The sequence below is a fragment of the Camellia sinensis genome, chromosome 9 (assembly GCF_055761805.1).
Source record: "Camellia sinensis isolate YWXY chromosome 9, ASM5576180v1, whole genome shotgun sequence".
Lineage (NCBI taxonomy): Eukaryota > Viridiplantae > Streptophyta > Magnoliopsida > Ericales > Theaceae > Camellia > Camellia sinensis.
In genome coordinates, this window is record NC_138969.1 from 165109173 (window position 1) to 165131554 (window position 22382).

General features: G+C 46.0%; 1 pseudogene; it reads left to right on the top strand.

Annotated features, from left to right (window-relative positions):
• The first annotated feature begins 1069 nt into the window (after positions 1-1069).
• The window catches only part of LOC145799878 (G-type lectin S-receptor-like serine/threonine-protein kinase At1g11300 pseudogene), a 51254-nt pseudogene continuing 29941 nt past the window's right edge, over positions 1070-22382 (top strand).

Here is a 22382-nt window from a genome sequence, read left to right on the forward strand (position 1 = left end):
GCTTGGGAGGTACATCTTCTTTTCTGTTTTACATTTCTGCTTTACATTTTCTGTACTCTGTACACTGCACACACTACGGTCTACTACACGCTGGTCATATACTGTACATACGACACACATATAATCTGCTTTACACACTGCACACATTGCACCATACACTTCATATACCGCACAATCTGCTGCCAACTGATTGTATACTATACACACTGCAAACATGCAATCTGCTTTACACTGACTGTATACTGCACGTACTGTACACTCTGCACAATGCACTGCACAATATACGGTTCTGCGATTTCTGCTTTATTCTGCATTCTGCTTTATCTAATAAGCATACTGGTATTTGCTCTGTTATACTGTAGTTGTGGGTCTATGCCTACTTCCCGAGGCTTGCCCCAGTGCCAGATGAGGAGACCCCCCTTGGCATTCCATTCTTTCGACGCTTCGATGTGAGATGCGTGCGGAGACCACGGAAGTCATTCATATTCTTCCGCCGATATTTTGATACCATCACCACCGCAGAGGTATTTTAGAATTTGCAGTTCATTTAAGCTTTGCTTTACATTATTCTTTCGATAACAGTAGATAATAAACTGCATATCATTTACAGATCACCTGGCAGCCTTGGGCTCCATTGCCAGCCGTAGTTCGGGAGCGGTATGCAGGCGCTGAGGAGTCCGCCCGATTCAGGCTTTTGTTTGAGGGCCCAGTCTGTCGGGCTTGGTACCTGGGCGAGCGCTTCCTGCGACAGACCTTGGGCTTGTCGGAGCAGATAGCCCCGGGTCCACCTCTTACCCACATGAGGGACACTGCGAGGTTCTCCCTTGAGCAGATGGCTGATTACACAATCGGCTGGGATGCGGAGGGCTTCAAGGGCGAGGGCGACTACACGGAGTACGTCCAGACCTATATCATGTAGGCTCCGAGTAGTGGCGGTCGAGCTGAGAGGGAGAGGCCAGCAGCGCCGGCAGCTAGAGCAGGAGCAGGAGCACCGAGGATGGCTCAGGCCTGTGGTAGGAGTGGGTCCCGGAGAGGATGGGGGGCTAGTAGGCCAGCACTACCCACGACGATGACATATAGAAGGCAGGGTGGAGAGACTTACCAGAGCCCCATCGCTCCCCCTCCGGCTGATCACGAGCTGGTTGGGTTCTACGACTTGCCTCTGGTATGTATTATTGCATTTTGTATTTTGCACCGTCATTTCATTTCATTTCGTTTGATATTCCGCAGAATACGGATGCTTCTAACACTTTTGCAGGCTTCCTCCGAGTACACTCGCCAGTCTTTGGAGTTAACCGCCTCCGTGATGGGGATGTTCCAGTGGAGCCTCGACCTGCTGGCCATTTACAGTGTCCCGGTACGTTCTTTCGACCACAATCTCAAACCCTTCATAATCTGATGCATTGAATTATCAACACAACACTTGATACATGGCCCTCACGGCGTTAATATGTTGTAACCCGCATACTGTTCATAGTGTTCATCACGGCCTTCATACACTGCACTTACACACTGTACTCTGCACTGACACACTGCTCATCGCATTCATACACGGCATTCTGCACTGATATACTGTTCACAGCATTTCGTACACCACACTCACACACTGTATTCGGTTCTGATATACTGGTCACGGCACTCATACACTGCACTCACACACTGTATTCTATATTTATACTCTGCTTTGTTGATGCATTTACCATTTTTCCTTTTCAGCCCCCATTCCAGATGTCGGCTGCAGGGGGGGCTCCCGCTGGACCTTCCGTGCCTGCCCGAGGGGGAGGGCGTGATGGCAGAGTATATCCCCGCACCAAAGCGGGGCGCACTCATGTTGGGAGTAGCTCTCGAGCACCTATCCCAGATGATGATGAGTCTGAGGCAGAGGCGGAGGTAGAGTCATCTGAGGAGGAGACTGGCGATGACTCGGACTCGGGCTCAGATGGCGGAGCCGACAACGATGCTCCTGGACCTTTGTCGAGGAAGAAGACGAGGACAGACCCTCATGCCTGAAACCACTTGGCACTGATCTAGACTTTTACTGCTCTTTTTTTTTGTGTTGTACTTTTTCTTTCGCTGGTAGCTTGAGCACACTGTACTGCCGCAGGAAGGTTTTATTTTCTTCAAAGCTATGTACTTGAAAAGATGATGAAATGAAACAAGCTTTTTGTCTGAAAAAGTGTTGCATTCGTACATTTCATACATTGCATCGCATTGTATTATATTACATAGCAATGTAAGTGAGATTGATCTGTTGTTTTAAAATTGGAACACTTGCATCGTAATAACCAGGTAATGAACCGGCCAACGACAAACAACTCATACAACCCACTGCTCATTTTGAACACTCAGCCCATAACACAGCGCTCGGTTTACTCGGCACACAGCCCATATACACAGCTTATACAACGCACTGTTTATTCTGAACACACAGCCCACAACAGCATATTGCTCATTCTGAATACACGGCTCATTCTGAGTGTACGGGGTGTGATGACTGAACTTACAAAAGTTGAAACACACTCAGATGCTCCAAATTTTTCCTCTCTTCTTTTGCTCCACAATCCGGAGTCCATATGTTTGCTGTTCTCACGTGACCTGGGTCAAACCCTAAGGTGTTTGAAAGAACTAATCTTGTTTTGCACAAATGTGGAGAATGGTACAACACTCTGAGCACAAAACGATTTTACTTGAAATTGAGAATATGAGTTCTCGACCAGGTATTGAGCCTACGACTGAACACAGTCCCCCTATGACTCAACAAAAGGTACACTACCTAAACACATCGAGACATGCTCGGAGCAGACTCAAAACAAGAGTTGAAGTAAACAAAACAAAAGACACGACACACAAACGTGTTACAAAGATAAGGGACCTCTCAGTTTGCGAGGAGCCAGTTTCTCCGGGTATTGTTTCCCACCCTTTCTCATTTGTGATTCTCACATCACTCGGCCCTCAGGCTCTATTTTTCTAAAAAAGCTCTTTTCTCACTTTTCTCTCAACGCACCTCTCTCTGTTCTTCAATCTCTCGTTTTTTTATCCCTCCCCTGAGTGGTTGATGGATAAACAAGAGGTTGTGGGTTCATGCCTAACACTGTTAGCTCGCAGCTACTTCTTCCGACGACGTCTAGTCGATGCTCCGGATGAGGGAGTGGAGTATCTTGATCCATTCCGACTCGTGCTTCGCACTTGGCTTGATTCCTCGTTACTCGGAGGGTGGGAGAGCTTTCAACCCTTTATAGACAGCTCCAGTTGTGCCCTTTCTGGCAAGTATGATGGCGATGGGGGAAAGACAGGAAGCCTGACTCAACTGTGCCCTTATTTCATCATTTTGACCATTTTTTGTTTTTGGCTTTCTACTAAAACAATTTTGACCAAAATGAGAGTTAGATTAACATACTTGTTCGATTTTTGATTTGAAAATCATGTAAGTCAGGCTATGAGGACTGAAAATTTTCTTTTTTTAGGGTCCAAGAAAATGGTCCAGTTTTGGAAAAGATGGAATATTTTTCGAGAAAATAGTCAACCTCAGTACAAATTCTCAAAAACTATTTTGGCAAATAGCCAGTGCTCAACGAGCATGAAACTTACTCTCGAAATGCACAACCTCGGATCCGAAGGGAAATTGCCCCTTGCCTGAAGAGAGCTGCATGGCAACAGAAAGTTACCCCTTGTTTGAATGGCGAGTCATGGCAACAAAAAGTTGCCCCTTGTCTGGATAACGCCGCAACATACTGTAAATAGTCCTCGTTAGTGATGATCGCAACTGAACTCTCGGATAAAGAGAAGACGAAGATGGTCAAAACCAATATATGGACACAGTCACTTTGAAAGTGTTGGTGGCTGGACTTCAGGATGAAGTTGCCTACGTATCCCAAACATGGGAATCAAGCCTTACGTAGTTCCGGTTAAGGTACACTCGTGTATTAACCCTCACCTTCTATGCTCTAACTTTTGCCAAGGCCGCCCTTCCGGATTTTCAACCTTGCGAGCTTTGTTTTTCTTCTCTTTTCAATTCTTTTATTTTCTGTATTTTCTTTTTTTTTTTGCATTTTTCTTTTTTTCATCTTTTCTTTTTCATTCTTTGCATTTTATTTCTTTTTTTTTTTTTGTTCTTTTTCTTCTTTTTCTTGCTCTAACTTTTGCTTGGGTCGCCTTTCCTGGTTGTCGGCCCAGCGAGCCTCTCTAGGGTAAAAGTGTAGCTTTGTCCATGCCAAATGGTTTTAGGACTTCGAAGCCATCTGAATGGTTACTGTTCGCTGATGCTGTAAAAGTCCATCCAAATGTTGTGGATAGGAACTCGGTTGTTCATCAACAATGATTTCTTCTTTCCTCCCTTCTGGGATTTGGTATTCTTGCCGATCTTCGTCGTGGACTCTTCGAGTGCATTCTCTGACGTCTTTTGCCCCTAGTTCCAGGGGTGCTTATGATCTGGCCATACAGGCCTTACATTGCAATTGGCCGTTTGAACATTCTGAATGCACGTTCAAGGTTTGAAAGCAAAAGGGTTGAATCTTGAGGCTGAGAGCGATCCTAGACTGCACAATCTCAAGAGCGATTCCATACCGGTCTTCACAAGACTACGCATAACATTTTTTGAAAATTTTTAAGAAAGCGACTAATCGCTCGCGCTGAAGACAGTGCGGAACCAATCTAGATCAAGCCAGGGTCCTTCTCAGTACTCACGTTAACAAACATGATTTCGTTCATTAAGGGCTTAGCATGCCTTTCTTTCTCTCAATTGATCAAAGTTTTGCAAAACCCGAGGAATTCCTTCCTCTTCATTTTCATCACCACAGTGTTTTTAAAAAAAGTTTTGGAAAACTTAGGTCATTACAATGACTTCAAGATGCAGAAGAGCAGGTGAGATGCACGGCCGTCCCATTCAAATCTTCTGGCACAACTAGCTCAAAGTAGCAGTAAGCATGGAAACATGATAGCCGCAGCTATTTCACTCAGATTTCCTGGTTGTAACTGGCTCTATAGCAGAGACAGACTCAGAAGAAAGCAAAAGGGTAATTAAAAAATAACGGTGCTCGAGGCAACAACCCCGGAATCACCTGACATTCTATATAATGGGACTGACTCGATACAACCAGACAGACCCTTAAGCAAAAAGACTGACTCAAGATAAAGAGACAGACTCAAAACAAAGACAGAGAACTGACTCGACACCCAAGCCAGAAATTACAAAAACTACATTCGCAAATGCTCAACCTAGTGCGTGCCAAACGCCACACCTAAAATACACTGAGTGCCGCTCGCAGGTGGTCCAACACCTGATCACATACTCGCGCTATCCTCGAAATCCAACAACCCGGTGGTGACAAACTTTGCCGAGCTTGGCGGGAGGATGACCTCATTGCTATCAAATCTTGCACTTCATGGCGAAGGCGAAAACAGTTGTCGGTGCTGTGACCGGTCTGCTGATGATACGCGCAGTATTGAGTAGCATCATGGCCAGCTGGAAGATGACTGGGGAGAGGCCGAGGCTCAAGAGGTTTGATATGACCCTTTTTCGCCAGGATTTGAAGTGCCTTAGACAAAGGCATGTAGAGGGCGTGAAAGACTCTGCGCCCTCGGGGCAGATACTTCGAAGTCTGTGGACCTTTGCTGGATGTACTCAAAAAAAGGATCGGCAGGTGCTGCCTTGGCTTTCTGATCTTTTCCCGCTGTAGGGCTGGGATTGGAAGGAACTGTTTTGGCATGACGGGGCCTATCCCGATTTTCTGCCTGGCTTGAACTGCCCTTGGTTGGAATGGGGAAAGCATCATCTACAGTTTTAGTCACAACTGCGAATACTTGCTGTTTATTGAACCCCCCAGCTTTTAAAGCCTCGACTGCCCACAGTAGTTGTTCAATGGGATCAGCGTCTGCCTTCATCTTATTCATGCCTCTAGCCTCAGCTTGATCGAGGGTTTGGGTTGCTATATCAGAGCGAAACCCGGTTGTTGTTGACACGTCATTGCTATTGCTTGAAACAACCTCAGGTTGGCTGAGCTCGATCACAATTCGCCCCAGTAGCGGGGGCTCCTGCGGTACCAAATTCCCAACGTATGACGTGGCTGGTGGTGGAGCCGACATCCCATAGGCCAGATCGGCCATAGATCTCTGGAGGTCGCCGATCATTCCCATTAACTCAAACGTGGTGGGTTCACGAGCTTGAAACATCTGGGGTTCCCAGATTGGGTGCGTGGCAGGCGACCTGGGTGGATGTGGTACTTCAACATTGGTCTCACTTTGCAGGGTGATTCCTTGGTCTAATGCGGCTATCATAACCACAATTTCTTCTGAACTTTGGGTCATCATAAGTCCGCTGAAATCGAACGGTGAGTGACGGATCAGATATCTGTCTTGCCTCAGTAAAGAAGAACACTGGCTATTCTAAACTAACTCTCTGAACTGAAAGAGAAAACACGCAACGTTTCAGCCTAATCAGAACAGACACAGGCATAGCTGAATAATTGTACTCTACTACTGATCACTGTTCCTCAAAATCACTGCCCCAAAATTGAATCGGATACCCACATATATAACTGATTCTCAAAAACACTGATACTGATGCCCTCGGGCCTGGTATTTGAACTTGCAAACTGACATGCGCATTCCCTGTAGAGATACACTCTAAAAGCATACAGCAAGTAAATAAGAGCCAAAACACCCCTATGTTGGGGTAGGGTTTCCCTGTCCTATTTTGTCAGGAGCTAGGGTTTCACTACGCACGCAACGGTTTCAAACAACCTATAATCGGGTAAGCAACCTGTTCTAGTTTGGAATGGTCACTGTGGATTCCGAATATGCTCTAGGTCGAATGGTCAAAAGGGTGCCCCGGTAACAACCGAGGTTTGTGTTCCCATCGTGGCAGAGCCGGTAACCGGTCAGCCTTATGGCACGCTTAACAAAGCAAGCCTCCGGCAAACCGTTCAGGAATAGCAGACGGCAAATGCGGTGACCTAGGCACACCAATGCACATGCAATGCAAAGAAACGCATAAGTGAAATCAAAACAAGATATCACGAGTTCGAGTCAAGCTCTCTAACTCCCCAGTAGAGTCGCCAGAAACTGTAGACGTCCCCGAACGTCCCAGGAGGAAATCCCCCGTTTTGTTCATTTGGGCTCACTACAGTTCGGACTCAATGTCACGGTCCTGTGTCTAATCTCACAGAGTGCAATGCAAGACCGATGAATCATCAAAGAGACCAAATCTGGCAAATCATTTTTGGAAAGAAGTGCAAAACATGGACTGCTTTGCCAGATACAGAGTCGCCACCTAAATATTTATTTTAAGAGAATTTAGGAAACCCCAACTCGTTGCCTAAGGCCACATGTCCATCATCACCAAAGTTGCCTCGGCTAGGGAACTTGGGTACGATTGGGGAAGGTCAGCTATGAGGACCCCCCGCTCGCCCGATCAAAGATCGGCATCTACTAACCATGATATCGAGTTTTGAAAACATTATATGCTCTTATTCCGGTTATTAGCCTAGATTTACTACATGATGCACACAGCATACAAGTATAGATTGGGTCGTTTAAGTTGGAACAAAGCATCTCATGTTTGTTTTTGAAAATAGTTTGCTACTCGCAAGTAGGCTAGAAATGCAGATTTTGCCACCCTCGGGTGGGTTTAGAAAACGCGGTTTTGCCACTTTTGAGTAGGCTTAAAACTCGCATTCAATGCATCGTTCCAATTCAAATAACCCAACCTTCACCCACAGGCACTCAGGCAGTTATATCATTTAAGCACGTAGCCTCATGGTAAAGCATGCTATCATGGCAACACTCACACACATGCAAGGATGCTAAAGCAAGAAAACTTACCGAGTACTCCAAGCCAAAACAGAAACTAGTTAGTGAACATGCATGAATCCTAACTATGCTGAAATGCTTAATGCAACACATGCAAAAATGCAACCCAGATAGGCTCGGCTATTCTAAACATGGCATGTGAAATGCAACAGATAACATGTATTCAACTTGGAATTGAAATACCATGCAGTTAGTATGATGCGCTAAGCCCGGTGTATGCAATACAGATGAATGAATGCACGTATGCATAGCATAAGGTATGCTAATTTAAACATGCCTAACACTAACCATTGAAAGTAGGTAAATAAAAGGGAGAAAGAGTGGGGGTTGGAAGACATACACACACTCACACACACTTATTACACAATTGCCCTCGCTCGGAGGGTTCGAAAGAATAATACAGGCCAAATAATGAATCAACTATCCTAGCTAGTTAATTATTACAAAACTTCTAATTAATTAACAAATTAATTGCAAAAACAACCTAAATATGAAACTAAAGAGACCGCCGCAGCCCTGCCTCGGAATGCGTGGATGATGTATGCTCGATTTGCCTTGCTCGGAAACCCGTTACCATGCCACTGTTGCCTCTCTTTGCACAGTTTTGCACCTCTGAGGGATGTGAAAATTCTTAAGGCACCTCTGAACCATTCCCTGATCATTTTGGAATGCCACCGGCCAATGAAAAGCACCATCGACCATGTAAATGTGATCATCGACCATAAATTGGGTCACCGACTGGACTCTGATGGTCGGTCGGCACTGAAAGTGGCCGGCCGGGCATTTATTCCTGCAGAATCTTGTTTTGCTGCAGCAGTGGATAGACAGTGCATGGCAAGGAAATTTCAAAGCAATGTATGCATGGCCACACTCCCCATCATGTTATGGACTCAAGGGAGTGCGACCCTTGGTACTCGGGCCACCAGTCACGCATTTCGATGCATGATGGCCAAAGGCACCAAGCTTGCAAATCAATGTAAATGCATGCAATAAAACAAATGAATGCCTCACACCCTATCATGTTGAGATCAAGGGCATCGGCGACCGAGGTTTGAGACGTGTTTCGTTACTTTAAGTACGAACACATCTCATTCCTCATGCTTGGTTTGACACCCCAAACCAAGCAAAAATGTAATGCATGTATGCAATGCGGCTCAAGTATGCAACATGACTCAAATATGCAACATGAGGCTAAGTTAACAAAGTATGCCAAATGCGGTGCAACCTATCCTGCAAGTATGCAATGTGCCAAACATGCAACAATACGCGATGGAATTAGCATGTGACAACACACAATGAACCAAATATGCAACAAACATGCAACAAACATGTAATGGTGGGCATAAACCGCAAAGGGCAGACCTCAGCCTTGCCTGTAACAGTGGCCAAAAATGATGGAAATGATAGATAAATACTCATGCAAACATGTACACCAATGGGCCTAAAGCTAAGGCACAAAAGGTAAATTTCAAGAACACTCCAAAGATGATAAACATGGACATTAGACCAACATGTTAAACTCTGAAAGTGTATAGAGGGTGATGCCAAATCAACCATGTTATGCAAGTAAGGCATGCAACAATAACCAAAACTTGAAGCCAACAAAGGGGTCCAAACCATAGCTATGTCAACCAAACCCCAAAGGACCAAAATGACTTAGAACAGTCCTAAGACACTCCAAAACAAGACTAAAGCATGCGTAGATCATAGTTAAAACATGCTAAGAAATGGATGCAAAACAAAGGGGGATTTAAGGCCACAAAGAGGGCACTCTACTATAACCACCCCAACCACATATGGCATGGACTAATCAATGCAAAATAGAGTTTTAACATGCAAAAAGGAGCCCCAAAACCCACTGATATGGCAGCCCAAAGCCTCAAACACATAGGCATGCACAATGACTCATTTTAAGGCACAAAAGAGCATCTCTTCAAAGCATGGAAAGGATGATGAATGCAAGCATACAAGCATGGATTATGGACTGAAATAGCATGGAAAGTGATTCCAAATCACTGAAACAACCCAACTAAAGCATGCTAATGACTCACACACTCAAGGCTCACATGCCAAAATGCAAAGGGGCTATACAAAACATGGCAAACATGACTCTAAAGACCCAAGACAGACCTTAAACATGATGAAATAGCACTAAAAGCTTCATGGTGTCAAACTAAAATCATGCTAAATTGTCATCTCACAACATGATACATGTTAGGCCAAAACATGAGATTACAAGGCAAGCATATAATGCATGAAATGGGCCATCGAACCAACTAAAAACAGATGTATAATATGACCAAATATCACCAAATACCTACTGAAATGATGCTAAAAACAACTAAGCATGCATGCTACTCTTATGAGCCAAAAACATAAGCAAAACAGAGACAAAGGGAGAGGGGTGTCCCTCCCCTATGCAAGACCTCGAAACCCCTTCTTCACCACTAAAAATCCTCTGGATTTCAGTGGTGTGAAGGCCAATACACAAAGGTTCCCAAAGCTCAACAAAGAAAGCACAAAATGGGCCAAACAAGGCCTAAGAGGGGGAGGACGACCCCCAACACCAAAGTGACCTTCATGAAGTATCTTAAACACAAAAAAATAGAACTTTTATATGTTATACACAAAGCTCAAAACAGCATGCAAAGTAGGTTAAAAGCTAGTGCAAGAATGGGGAATGTAAATCAATAGTGCTCACCCTTGAAGAACACTTGAAGAACCAAAACTCCAGCCCCCTTTTCTGATCAAAACCAACTCAAAAGCTCCAAGAACAACCTCTCAACACCTCAATAACCAAGGCAAGGTGTAACACTAGGTGTCTTAGTGCAAAATTAAGACCAAAACACACTTTTAGGCCCTCTAACCCACACAAATGAAGAGAGAGAGGGAGATATATATAGAGAGAGTGATATATATTATATATCAGATGTATAAGTCTGATTTTGCTGAACCTCTTCAAAGGAGAGGGAGGCCCTCTTATATAGACAAGGCAAAGGCCTAAACTTCCAAGAGAAGCTAAACAAAAGGGGTGAAGGCTTCTTAAAGAAGCTAAGGCTAAGGGGACAAGGCTTCCTGAGGAAGCTGAGACAGGGGTCCAAGCTTCTTGAGGAAGCTAAGAAAAAGGTCCAAGCTTCCTCAAGAAGCTAGACCAAAAGGGTGGAAAGGGTGCAAATTCCTCCATACACGTGTATGGAGGGCAGGTCCGTGCACTCCAGCTGGCATACAAAATGCCTGAAAAAGGCAAAAAGGAGGTATCGGCCAGAGAGAGAGAGACTATCGACCAAATAAATGGCTGGCCGACCACTCAAAGAGCCGATACACTTAACAGAAGTGCCGACCGACCAAATATTTGGTTAGTAGCAGAAAAAACAAGGCTGGTGGATTCATGCCACGGCCGGTGGGTTCTAGGGGATGGCTAACAAGCCACCTTCTACCCTCAGGTGCAAAAACAAAAAAGTTCTTGGTCCACAACCTAGCACAAAATAGTCAAGTCGAGAGATCCTAAGGCAAGGCGTGCAGCCGAGTCCTTCGGGATCTCAAAACGAACACGAACATGGATGATCACCGAGTGTTCAAACGGTGACGTCCGAGTCTTGAGGACGGTCAAAAATGGGGTGTCTACACTTATGTGATAGAAACTGCCTGAATGCTTGTGGGTGAAGGTTGGATTACTTGAATTGGAACAATTTATTGAAATTCTTCTTTTAGCCTACTTGCGAGTAGCAAACTTCAAACCATTTCCAAACAAACGGATGTGCAATGCTCTGTTCCAAATTAGGCGATCTAGTCTATACTTGTTTTGCTATGCGCATCACATATTAATTCTAGCTAATTAACCGGAATAAGAACGCATGTGTTTTCAAAAATTTAGTACCATGCTTAGTAGACGCCGATCTTTGATCGGGCGAGCGGGGGTGCTCATTGAATGACCTTCCCCAATCGTATCCAAGTTCCCGAGCCAAGGCAACTTTGGTGATGACGGACACGTGGCCTTAGGCACGAGTCAGGGTTTCCTAAATTCCCCCAAAATAAATATTTAGTTGGCGACTCTGTATCTGGCAAAGCAGTCCATGTTTGGAACTTCTTTACAAAAATCAATTTTTCAAAATAATTTGTCGGATTTGGACACTTTGGTGATTTATCCATCTCACATCGCAATTGTAAGATCAGATTAAGAACCGTGACATGAGTCCGAACTTGTAGTAGCTAGAGAGCAAATGAATTTCGCGCCTTTGCAGTGCGGAGCTCAGGAGTCCTCGGGCACGTCTACAGTTTCTGGCGACTCTGCTGGAGAGTTAGAGAACTTCACTCGAACTCATGATATCTTGTTTTGATTACACTTATCTGTTTCTTTGCATTGCATGTGCATTGGTGCGCCTAGGACACCATGTTTGCCGTATGCTATTCCTGAACAGTTTGCCGGAGGCTCGCTTTGAAAAGCGTGCCATAAGGCTGACCGGTTCTGGGCTCTGCCACGATGGGAACACAAACCCCGGTTTCTACCGGGGCACCCTTTTTGACGATTCGACCTAGTGCATATTCGTAATCCATAGTGACTATTCCAAACTAGGATAGGTTGCTTATCTGATTGTAGGTTTTTCGAAACCGCTGCATGCGTTGTGAAACCCCAGCTCCTGACAAAATAGGACAGGAAAACCCTACCCCAACATAGGGGTGTTTTGGCTTTCATTTGCTTGCTATGTGCTTTTTTAGTATGCCTCTACAGGAATGCATGTATCAGTTTGCAAGTCTGCGTATCAGGTCTCCGGGCATCAGTACTTTGAGGATCAGTTATATCTGCGGGTATCAGATTCAAATTTGGGGCAGTATTTTTGGGAACAGAAATCAGTGGTTGAGAACAGTTCATTCAGCTTGTGTTTTGCCAACTGTGTGTTTTCTTTATTTAAGCTGTTATGCAGTCCGTTTTTCTGTTCATTATTTCCTTATTATGCTTTATTTATCTTTTTGCAAGGTAGTTTAGCACCATTGATTCTGTCCAGGTAGATATCCCCCGAGCGCTTTGGGTTAGAGGTCGTAGACTTAATCGATCTGGGGATCTGATAGACGGAAAAGCAGTGTTCCATTCTTTACCCCCGGTTACTACACGGAGGTCAAAAAGGCGTAGTGTATCGGTACAACGGTCGTCAGATCAGTGGTCCAGCCCACCAGTGAACAGTCAGGCTGAGGTCTCAGTTTCTACTTCACGGATAGATATACCAGTTGTTCAGATAGATCAACACGATATGGCAGGTATATAGGAGATGATGCGTCAACTCTAGGAAAGTATGCGAACCATGCAGTAGGACGCTGCCCGTCAAGCAGAATTTTCCAAACAACAGGCCGAGGTCATTGCCCAACAGGTAGAGTTAATTGCCAGGCTAAAGCAACAAACTGGAGCATCTACTTCACAACAAGCTCCTCCCCCACCAAGAGTTCCAATACTCGGGGAGACAACACCCGTCCAGGATGATACGGACATTCCGACAGGACCGGCTCCGCCCCTGATCCTACCCCAGCTATCCAAAGCACCTACCAACCTACCGGATTCCCCTTTTGAGTTCGAGGTGGACCCCACAGTGTTAAAAGTGAGCAAGCTTGAAAAGCTGTTCAAGAAATCCCAGGGTGTGAAGTCCATTCCGGATATTGAGGATGGGTACACCGACTCGGCTGTAACGCTGCCGGACCGATTCAAGATGTCACACATAGATCGTTTCGATGGTTCTGGAGATCCTACGGTGCATTTGTGGCTGTTTTCAGATATCCTTAGGCCGATGGGCCTTTCCAGATTGCAGAAGCTTTCTTTGTTTGGTCAGAACCTGTCGAGTGTGGCGGCCATTTGGTTCACAAAATTGGAAGACTCCGTTAAGAGAAATTAGGAGGAGATGGCTGAGGACTTCATAGCTCAATATTCCTGTAATACACAGATCGAGGACACGACCCGTGATCTTGAGACAACTAGGCAAGAGTGGAGGAGAGCTTCTCCGATTTTGTGATCCGGTGGAGGGCCAAGGCCTCGATGATGACCATCAGGCCTGTTGACGACCATCAGGCCTGTTGATAAAGATCAGATTCGGATGGTTGTGCGCAACCTCCAGCCTAAACTTATGCAGAAGATGATCGTTGTCCCCCTTTCCACCTCTACAGATCTACATGAGATAGGGGTGCAGATCGAGGACACTATGAAACAGGGTCTGATTGACCAAGACAGAGAGCAGCCTAAGAGGGCATCCAATCGTAGTACAAATGCAGGCACTAGCAGTGCTGCAGCTACGAAATCTTCAGATGTGGGAATGGTCACCACCACTACCACCACGAGAACCCTTGCAGCTACACCATTCACCAGTGCATCCGGAAGTAGCTCACAAACAACCAAGTATTCACCCCGAGGCCAAAGAACCTTCACTCCACTATACATGCCTTTGTCCAAGGCTCTGGGGGTTTTGATCAGGAAAGGGCACTTGAAGGCCCTGGAGCCGCAGCTGTTACCAGATAAACTTCCTGCTTCCCATAACCCGGCCAAGTACTGTGCCTTTCACCAGCAGCATGGTCGTGACACCGACCAGTGCTTTCGATTGTGTCATGAGATTCAAGATCTCATTGATAACAGGGTGATCGTGCCTCTGGAGAAACCGAATGTCACAACCAACCCCCTCCCACCACATAACCAAGCTCCACCTCCCAAACGCATCAATTTGATCCAAGTCAAGGTTGTGTCATACGACCTTAGCGTATATGTCACCTTCTCTTTCCTACGCAAGCCGGAGGTGTTCATTCCTGACAGCACTGACTTGTGCATGTAGGACATCTCCCAAACCCGGCCTGAAACGGTGGTGGTGGCTATTGAAGATAGAATTGGGACGATTGCAGGGGCAGATCAGATTGATGATATAGAGCCTGAGGGGTCTGCGAGCTTCATGAACAACCCGAGCGGTTACATTATATCAGCAGGCCAGACTAGGCCGAGAGTGGAATTGCCAGTGGGGGCAGAAATCTGTGTAGTACGGGAATATGGACTTAATCAGGGACTGGATGACCTGGCAGAACTAGCGGAGGACATTACAAACCTTCAATTCTTCAACGAACAGGACTCAGGAGACGTTACTGTCAACTGGTTTGGTCTAGAAGGGTCAGCGGAGTCTACTGGGTGGCTTGACGATCAGCCAGATATTGTTGAACAATCTCAGCTAGAACAGGATCCATCAGGGACGGGGACATCAGTTATGGCCGGAAGGGCCGAAGAGCAGAGTGCATCGCCGGAGAGCACCGGTGTTAAGAATATTGCTCAGGATATGGGCAGTTTGGGAACAGAAGAAACTAAACAACAGGCTGTACTGAAGCAGTTTGAGCGGGAAAGGATCGAAGATTCTCAGAGAGCCAGAAAACTGAAGCCCCTGTGGGGACAGAACGTGCTGTGGACATAGGAACGCAAGGTGCTGTGGGCACAGGAATAGTTGTAACGGAGCCGGACTGGTGTCTGTCGGCTGCCGATGGCATGTGGTGGGAAGACTACGACCTATGTCTTGCCCATACCGATGAGGACTGGGGGAATAACCAGTCGGATGATACCTGGTACATTGCCGAAGTAGACCACATGACTAGGAGCGGGAGTTATTTCAAACCCCCGCACTTAGATCAATCGGAGGCGTTCGAAAAGGACAAGGAGGCGGAGAAGCAAAAAGAAAAAATGCTCAAAGAGAAGGCTGTGCTGAAATAGCTGAAGAAGATACAGGTAGATATCTCCATCTGGGGACTACTTATGGCTTCAAAAATACATAGACAAGTTGTCCTCTCTGCAATAGACAAGGCCAAACTTTCAATAGACACCACGGCCGAGCAACTGGTAGGATTGGTTTTTCTTGGAGGAGCTTCCCCGATGTTGACATTTTCTGACAAGGAACTGCCGCCTGAGGGCGCAAACCATAACAAACCTCTCTACATCTCTGGGGAATGCAGAGACAAGTGGGTACCGGTGGTTCTTGTCGATACAGGATCCGCTATTAACGTATGCCCATCGAGGACAGCATATGCAATCGGGTTGAAGCCTATGGACTTTGAGCTAACTGCCCAGGTGATAAGGGCCTATGATAATACTAGCAGAGAAGTGATGGGGACTGTGAAGATCTAGACATTGGTTGGTGCAGGACAACAGGAGATTGACTTTCATGTCTTGGGCGTTCCCGCAACCTTTAATTTACTTTTACGGTAGCCGTGGCTGCACCAGGTAAAGGCAATCTCTTCCACCCTGCATCAGATGTTGAAATACCCCCATGAGAAGGGGGTGGCTATAGTTTTTGGGAATTCGTCAATCCATCCGCCGCTAGAAGTGTCTACACCAGTTCTGGAAATCGAGCATGGCACGGAGGATATGTTCCTATCAGAATTTACCCTAGCCGAGGCCCGGGTCGTTCAGAGCATTTTGGCTGTTGATGAGGGGTTGTATGTCAGCGCACAGTCGGTGTACCTCACGAACAAGCTTCAGCACATCCCTGGGATGGGACTAGGAAAAAGTGGCCGGAAGGGCATTGCAGTATTGGCCGAAGTGTCGCACAACCCACATACCTTTGGCCTGGGTTATCTGCCCACCAAAGAGCATTGGGTAAGAAAGGGCAAAGAGATGGCTAGAAGAGCCAAAGCCAAACAGACCGACAGGCATTTTGATTTGATGCATTGGTCCATTAAGGGCACCCTGAACGGACGCTTCGTCCGGGAGGGGGAAGATTTTCCATTCTGTGACTTCCTAGAGCCATGGCTAAACGTAGAGAAGAGGCACTTGCCGGGATTTGAAATCTTCTTCGACTTGCAGATATCCGGGGATGATGTTACCGAGAAGCAGACAAACCCATTCCAAGAACACCGAGTTCGAAATGAGGGTAGCGCTGGATTGTCTACTATTAGATCCTCCGATCATGTATGAGTGCTTAGGGGATAATCTCTCAGTGTCTATGATTGGAAATGAAACAGTTACGAGCCTATCTTCAAGTATTTTGGATGCATCCATCGCACCCTCCCTCGTCTGGCAGTACGAGGAGGGATTCTTATCGAGAAGCACCGGGTTAGGTAGTGAGCCGGAATCTAATTCCACCGAGTCTGTAGAGTCAAAATCAGGTTCCAGCTCGTCTGAGTCTGAGTCCGGTATTCCTGGGAGTGATAACCCAGATGCCACAGTCTTGTCCAGGTCGTCTTTTTCTTTCTCTTTTGAGTCTGTTGTAACAGAGGAATCAGATGGACTGGATGAAGTACTTAATGAGAATTGTGCGGCTGTGGCCTTCGATTACTTTTTTGTACCCTTGATTTATTACATTAATTTAGAATTTCAAAACTTCGATGAAAATGACCAGAGAGAAATTCCTTCGATTTTGAAATATTTGCTAGAACAAGAGCAGGAGAGGTTTGTAAAACCGCTGGTTGATGAAATCACCCAAATTAATGTTGGTACTGGGAAGGACCCGTGGCTAGTCTAGATCGGGTCCACATTGTCTTCGGAGGAGCGCGAGCGCTTAGTCACTTTATTAAAAGATTTCAAAGATGTTTTTGCAAGGTCCTACGAAGACATGCCTGGAATCGATCCTGAGATTGTACAGCACCGGATCCCTCTTGACCCAGAGGCCCGACCTGTCAAACAAAACTCAGAAGGATCTGCCCAGACTGGGCTATCAAGATCAAAGAAGAGGTTACCAAGAAAATTGACGCAGGGTTCCTGCTGGTATCTGAATACCCAACTTGGTTGGCTAACATAGTTCCAGTGCCGAAGAAGGATGACAGAATTCGGGTATGTGTGGACTTCAGGGGTTTGAACAAAGCTAGTCCGAAGGACGACTTGCCTCTGCTGCATATCGATGAGTTAGTGGACTTCACTGCGGGGCATGCATTGCTCTCATTCATGGATGGCTTTTCAGGCTACAATAAGATTGTGATGGCACCCGAAGACCGAGAGAAGACTGCTTTTACCACCCCGTGGGGGACCTATTGTTATAGGGTGATGCCATTTGGGCTGAAGAATGCTGGAGCTACGTATCAACGGGCCGTGACCACAATATTGCATGACATGATCCACAAAGAGGTTGAGGTGTACATAGACGACATGATTGTCAAGTCCAAGGAAAGAGAGGGCCACTACATCGCCTTGCAAAAGTTCTTCCAACGGATCAAAGAATTTCGGTTGCGGCTAAATCCTCAGAAGTGTACGTTTGGTGTTACAGCAGGAAAAATGCTGGGGTTCTTGATTACACAGAGAGGTATCGAAGTCGACCCTTCCAAAATCAAGGCCCTCTTAGAAATGCCACCACCAAGGACTGAAAAGGAGGTGCGAGGCTTTCTGGGTAAAGTGCAATTCATATGACGGTTTATTTCTAAATTAACCTTGACTTGTAAACCACTCTTTGGTCTCCTGAAGAAAGGAACGAAGTTGCAATGGGACGGCCGATGCCAAGTTACTTTTGAACAGATCAAGCAATACTTACAGAACCCACCCGTGTTGTCACCGCCTGAGCCGGGGAAATCGTTGATTTTGTATCTTTCAGTGACTGAAACTACAATGGGCTGCATGCTTTCACAAGAGTTTGAGAACAAAGTGGAGAGAGCTATCTACTACCTGAGCAAGAAGATGCTAGGTTATGAGACCCGCTACACTCTGCTGGAGAAGGCTTGTTTGGCCTTGGTATGGGCTGCCAGGAAGCTGCGGCACTACCTGTTAGCTCACTCTGTAATGTTGGTTTCGAGATTAGATCCCATCAAGTATCTCTTCGAGAAACCTGCACTTACGGGTAGGCTAGCCCATTGGTTGCTTCTGCTTTCTGAATTCGATCTGAAATATGTGACGCGCAAGTCAGTAAAGGGGAGAGCGGTAGCAGAGTTCCTAGCTGATCACCTAGTGGAAGGGGATGAAGCAGTTGAGTACCTATTCCCAGACGAGGCTATTCTACTTGTTAAAGACGAAACTTGGATGATGTACTTTGACGGAGCATCAAACCAATACGGGTATGGGATAGGTGTGTTGGTGATAGCACCCGATAATTCCAGCATACCCCTAGCATTCAAACTCCATTTCAAAGTCTCAAACAATGAAGCAGAATACGAGGCATGCATTGCCGGTTTAGAAGCCGCCCTAGAACTAGGGGCAAAATGGTTGGATGTCATCAGCAACTCGAACCTTGTTGTATCTCAAGCTAAAGGAGATTGGAAAGTCAAAGAAGAAAAAATGAGAATTTACGACCAGACCTTGGATTTGCTGATTCCTCGGTTTGAGAAGCTGAACTTTGCTCATCTGTTAAGAGAAAATAACAGGTTCGTAGATTCACTAGCAACTCTATCTTCTATGATAGACATCCCCTTTGTAGTCCGGATGCATCCGATCATCATTGACCAGAAATTTGTGCTTGCCTACTAGTTGATTGCTGCTATAGATGAGGTTCAAGATGAGAACCCCTGGTATTACGATGTTTGAAACTTCTTGGAAAAAGAGACGTATCCACCACGGGCAAATGCCAAAGATAAAAGGGCAATTCAAAGAATGACTGCTCAGTTCATCATCTGTGGGGGTAAACTGTACAAGAGAGGTCATCTTGGGATGCATAAGCTGTGTGTTGATGCTGAAGAGTCCAAGCCCCTGATGGAGGCCATCCATGGAGAAGAGTGCGGAGTGCACATGAACGGGGTGATGCTACCCCGAAAGATCTTTAGATAGGGTTGCTACTGGTCCACCATGGAGGAGGATTGTATTGGCTTTGTCCGGTGATGCCACAAATGCCAAATCCTTGCAAACCGCATGAACATTCCGCCGTCGAAGCTGTACAACATGACTTCGCCATGGCCATTTTCAGTCTAGGGGATTGATGTGATTGGAGCTGTCACTCCGAAGGGGTCCAATGGGCATGAGTTCATTTTGGTCGCGATAGACTATTTTACAAAGTGGGTTGAGGCCCTGTCTTATGTGGTATTGAAGGCTTCGCATGTTGCTAAGTTCATCAGAAACAACATCATCTGTCGCTACGGGGTCCCGAATGAGATCATTTCAGATAATGGTTCCCACTTCGAGAAGGAAGTGATCGACTTGTTGGATAGTTACAACGTGGCTTTTCACAAGGCATCTACATATCGGCCGCAAACCAACGGAGCAGTTGAGGCCGCCAACAAGAACATCATGCACATATTACAGAAAATGGTGGAAACCTACCGAGACTGGCTGGATAAGTTACCATTTACTCTGTGGGGCTACTGGACTTCAATTCGAACTTCTACTGGGGCGACTCCGTATTCCTTGGTTTATGGAATGGAGGTTGTTCTACCTATCGAAATTGAGGTTCCGTCACTATGAGTATTGGCTGAGTATCAGATAGCTGAGGTAGAATGGCAGCAAAGCAGGTTTGAAGAACTCATGTTGTTTGATGAAAGAAGGCTGAAAGCATTGTACCATGTTCAGGGTTATCAACGACAAATTGCTAGGGCTTTCAACAAGAAGGTTAAGTCCAGGAATTTGAAAGAAGGAGATTTGGTGCTCAAAGACAACCGAGCTCCTATCCACGACCCTAGGGGCAAGTTCAGACCCAATTGGACTGGTCATTACATCATCAAGTCTATTTGGTCAGGCGGAGCTGTTGTTCTGATGGACCTAGGTGGCCTAGAGTTCTCCCAACCAATCAACGTGGACAAGTTGAAGAAATATTTTCCTTGAGTGGCTCGCTTGGCCGAAAACCCGAAAGGGCAACCTAGGCAAAAGTTAGAGCATAGAAAATTTGAAATTATAAAAACTGAGCTCGCAAGGTTGAAAACCCGCAAAGGGTGGCCTTGGCAAAAGTTAGAGCGTAAAAGGTGAGGGTTAATACACGAGTGAACCTGAGCCGAGCCTCGTAAGGCTTGATTCCCATCTTTGGGATACGTAGGCAACTTCATCTTGAAGTCTAGCCATAAACACTTCCCTGATCAACTTTGTCCATGTGATCATGTTTGGTCATCTTTGTCTATTCAGCATTCAAGAGCTCGGTTGTAATCTCCAGTGCAGTGCTACTCAGACTAGGGAGAACTTTCCAGTTGTTGGAATCTGGGGTTGTGCATCTCAGTGACAGATCTCAGGCGTGTCTAGTTCTGATCCATATCGAAAATGGTTTTGAAAAGTTTTAATAAAAGTTGATTTTACTCAAATTAATCTTTCTACAGCTTAGACCATTTTTGGACCAAACGAAAAAAATTTAGTACCCACAACCTTCAATGTTATTGATTTCAATACAGAGTTCTCCTGCTCTTGAAAACAAATTGAAGTTGTTTTTCATTACATTCAAAAAGAAAACTTGAAAGTTCTGATTAAAGCAAATAAATCTGGGGCATAGTCAGGTGTCCCTGCGTCCCCTCCCATAGCTGGTCGAAGCCTCTAATGCCAAGGTGGGCCCTACCTATGCCTCTTCATTGAGCCAATCTATGCACTCATCAGAGAGGGTGCAGCTGAAAGTGGGAGCGAGGGCCAGAAGCTCTCTCGTCCTCCATGTTGTGGCATACCAAGCTAGTTGCGCGCCTTGGACTGAAAATGTAGCACGGTACTCAATCCTCTCTTCTAGGCAAGTCTAATCATGTCCGAACTGGTGCCGGAACCGAAACGGGAAATAAAACACGCAGTGTGTCAGGCCAATCAACTGGATCCCGGGCTGGCGAGTCATGCTATAGCTCATCGCCGGTAGATTAAGCCAGGGCCAGCACCAAGCAATATGGTATGCGGACAAACTACACATCCAGTCATACCACCAGTGCTCATTCGGAGCATCGAGTAGACGTCGCTGGGAGAAATAGCTGCGAGCTGAATACGCTGAACATGCATCCACCACTCTCAATTTGTCCATCAACCATACCTAGAGAGGGATGAAAAATGAGAGATTAAAGAATAGAGAGGTGTATGTTGAGAGAAAAATTGAGTAGAGGGTTTTGAGAGAAAAACGAGCCTGAGGGCCGAGTGATGTGAGCAGTATATGTGAGAAGGGGTGGGAAACATTACCAGTAGTAGTAGTGGATTCCCCGCAAACCTAGCCGTCTCCCGGCGATGAAAAGCGTCCAAGCCCATCAATGTTTCGACTAGCATCATGGCGATGCAACTCTTACCCTCTCTTAAGCCCTCGGCGACTTCAATCAAACGAGTGCTAAACCCACCGAAGCTTGGGGCAAGTAAGAAATGAGACAGCATGCACCAGCAAAGTGCATGTCGCCGATAACCCTGCCAATGATGGTCGCCACGATCACCGGCATCAGAAAATCGACAAACCAAGCTCGGAATGTCCAGCTCTCCGTCGTGAATCAATGACTGAGCGTCGTGCAAAGTAAGGCCGCACATCCGTCCTAGAGCTTGGACGTGGCCAAACCGGAGTTGAGGCAAGATTTCTTCATTGCACTCGAATTCCATTGAAGCCTGGAAATCCTCGAAAGTGGGACACATCTCTTGTCTGCCAAAGCTAAAGACGTGTGTTACCGGATTTCAAAACCTTGCCGCGGCATATAGGAATGGAAAACGCAGTGGGGTGCGACCCAGCGTGAATAGTGCATTTATGCCAAGGCCCCAGAAATTTAGCCTTTCCGAGCCATCCAAGTTGCCGATC